Raw genomic sequence first — 3,386 nt, 5'->3', positions numbered from 1 at the left:
AGAAATAATCTATTCTTGAGGAGAAAAACTCAAAGTGTTCAATATGTAAGGGTGATGATGAAACTGTCATGCATGCACTTTGGTTCTGCCTTGCAGCAGTAGATGTATGGTTAGAATCAGTAAATGTAATATAGAAATGGAGATTATAAAAAAAAAAAAAAAAAAAAAAAAAGGAAAAGGTAGTCCATTAATATTGCTGTTTTTAAAATAAGTTTAGCAAAGCAAACTCAATAACATGAAGCTTTTTAGTTCTTTTTTTTTTGGATGGAAACAAAATTCATTTCATTCAATGAATCGAAGTTATAATTGTGACTTATTAGTACATGAAAAATCCAAACTATAAGCCAAACTACACACTACTCTGGGGCATCCCCGCACACGATGTGATAGACATTGTCTTAACTTCTCAATAATTCTCTACTAATAGAGAAAGCGCTATGTAAAAAAATAACTGAAAGGCCCCCTTCATCCTCTTAGGTAGGAGTACGGGACACTGCTACTATGGTCATTAAGTCCAATAGCTTACTGCTTCTTATTACTAACTAAACAATGAAAGCTACAATACCAAACACAACAAAACAACATAACCAAAAAACCACAAGCACTGGCATGAGCCTTGAAGGCACACCCACCACAAGCATCGGCTTCACAAGCCCAAACGGCAGATTACCCATCTCTCGCACAGACAACAGCCTACACTGCGTAGGCCGATCGTACAACCATCGACCGTAGCATCGTTTTTCACTCTCAATCAGCTTTTGCCCTCGATTACATCTGATCTAGCGGCTCAACACCTCACTCGGGTCAAAACAGAGGAAAAGGAACAAAAAAGACTAAGAAAACAAAGGGAAAACACAAAAAAGGCGTCAGTGGCGCGTGCAGGACAGACACCACTCTAGGAGGAAGAATGACGGTCAATCTTTGAAGTTTCAAAGTTAGAGGTCCCAAAGAAGCTGAGTGTTGTATTGGCAGAAGCTTCCTCGGTGGCGCATGGTGGCCATACACTGAAGAGCTCCAAAAACTTTTCTCGCGCGTGCGGGCTACGCTCCACTCCGATTGGCGCACTTTTGGTGGATGTGAAGATTGGTGGCTGAGTAGCTTCCAGGTGGGGCACATGGTAGCTAAAGGCAATCGGAAAGTCTGAAATAGCGATCCTCCCTTGTTTGGCCTAAAAAATACAAAAACTAAAGCTAAAACACTATGCAGGGAAAGAAAAATAGACAGATGAGAAGAGAAGGGGAAGGAAGGAGGGAGGAGGGAAGGAGTCGAAGCTCCCACCCCCTTAAGAGGATCTAGGTTTTGGGAGTTTAGAGAAAAGGGGGAGCATTTTAGAGAAAGAGAAGGGCGCCTGGTGAAAAGAGACTTTTTATCGACCCAAATATGAAGCTTTTTAGTCATTGATGTGCTAGCTAATTGGTGATCTTAATATTTAATTTTTGGATTATTTGCACAATCAATACTTTTATTTTCATATTTTTATAAATTTAATTTCTCAACTTTAACCTCTTTCCTTCAAAAAAAGAAAAAAAAAAGAAAAAGAAACTAACAATAGATCATTGGCACATGAACAGTAATATGTCATCTGCTTCATTAGTTCTTTTGGCCCTTTGGGTGTTTACAATTGGCGATGCTAGATTTTGGAAACACAATCGCTTGAAGAGGCCTCTAAAAATGTATGCAAACAAATTAAGCAAAGTTAATGAATTAGTTTTGCACCGTATCTTGTAATTTTGGGACAATTTCTTTAAGTGCACGGACACATCCCTAGCTACGAAAGCATGCAATACGATGATCCATGAAAAGTAGCTAAGAACATTGAAGAATACGAACAACTTCAACATGGCTCATATTAATAGAGAAATTACCCATTAAAGTTCACAATTTACCATAATTTTTCATCAATCAAATACTATATTCAGTCTACAATTTCTACTATGACCATCTTAGCCTGACATTAGGTTAGGTTTGACATTTGAAAATTTTCATTTCAAATTGAAAATTCTCATCTCAACATTATAACTTTTGATAAATCGATAAATATGTTGTTTTTAATACTCTTAACGTAGTGAGATTAGTGAACTTTATCTATTAAATTAAGAGTATTAATCGAACAATGTGCATTAGCTCTTCCTAACATATGAAATGACCATTTACACCTTCAAGCATTAAACTTTTATGTATATGTCCTGGGTATTACTTTTATCAATTAAATGGGCTGGTTGGTAACTTACATTAGCTGTGGCCGAATATAGGAGTGAAGCCAACTGAGAATGCTCAAGATTTGCAAGGCCATAAAGCAACTCAAGCCCACAACTTAAACCCATGAGAAGAAATTAAACCTGGAGAAAGCCACGGGATCAGCTCAGCATCACCTAACCCAATAGACACACACTAATACACTGAGGGACTTGGGGACCACGAGAAGCAGAGAAATGGGGCAGTTATGTACAATGGAAAAACTGCGATCTGTGCCAAGGAGAAATGATTCTGAGTATAAAAGGAAGAGAAACCTTCAACTGTGGGCATTCGGTTTTTCCATTTCATTTTACTTGTCATTTTTTTCTCTCTTTTGGTTTAGACAGCATTTATGAGATTTTCTTAGGGTTTTGCATATTAGCCTTTTGCTAGTTTTTGATAAAGATGATTGGCTAAATTTAAAAGCCTAGGTTGCGGTGAAATTTTCCTTTGCTCTCCATCGCTTGTTGGATTTTCTGTAGTTACGATTGTTTACCTTACTTGGTCTGAAATTAAATTCTAGAGAAGAAAATATGATAAAATCTCTTGCTTTTGTTCTTGCTCTACTGTAGACACAAGGCACAACAAAACTTTGAATTAATCAAGGATTCCATCAGCCGAGTGCTAAATTAACCTTGGTGGAAGCTTACTGAGAGTACTTTATTTTAGGTTTTGGCATAGTTACTCTGAGCTTCTATTTCACATACTCTATTTTATTAATCCCTTGATTGAGTTTGTAAGTGGAGATTAATGCCGAGAAAACTGTGTAAGTGATGGAAACTAAGGAGCTTTAAAACGCAACCCAGGTGTTTGCTCAATTGATTCTGTGAACCTTTCAAGTTGAACTATTGATTAGTAACTCTATTTTAGAACTATACCAATTTTAGAAGTTAGATTTTTGCATGATTTAATCCTTGTTTTAGAGCAAGGTCATTGCTCAGAAAACAGCCAAAATCCACCATATATTCGATCGATAACAAACCCTTTACTGGGTGCAGACACTTTTTATCTTTCTAACTTGTTTTCAAAAATCATAAAAATCCAAACAAAGAATGTCACGGAATATTTCTTCTATATCATCATAGTTTTCCAATAAGCTTTTTCAAGCATGTTGTTGGAAACACACTTGTCGCTGTGGAAATGACCTTGGG

This window comes from Carya illinoinensis, chromosome 3, assembly GCF_018687715.1.
Source record: "Carya illinoinensis cultivar Pawnee chromosome 3, C.illinoinensisPawnee_v1, whole genome shotgun sequence".
Classification (NCBI taxonomy): domain Eukaryota; kingdom Viridiplantae; phylum Streptophyta; class Magnoliopsida; order Fagales; family Juglandaceae; genus Carya; species Carya illinoinensis.
Note: the sequence above shows the minus strand (reverse complement) of the source record.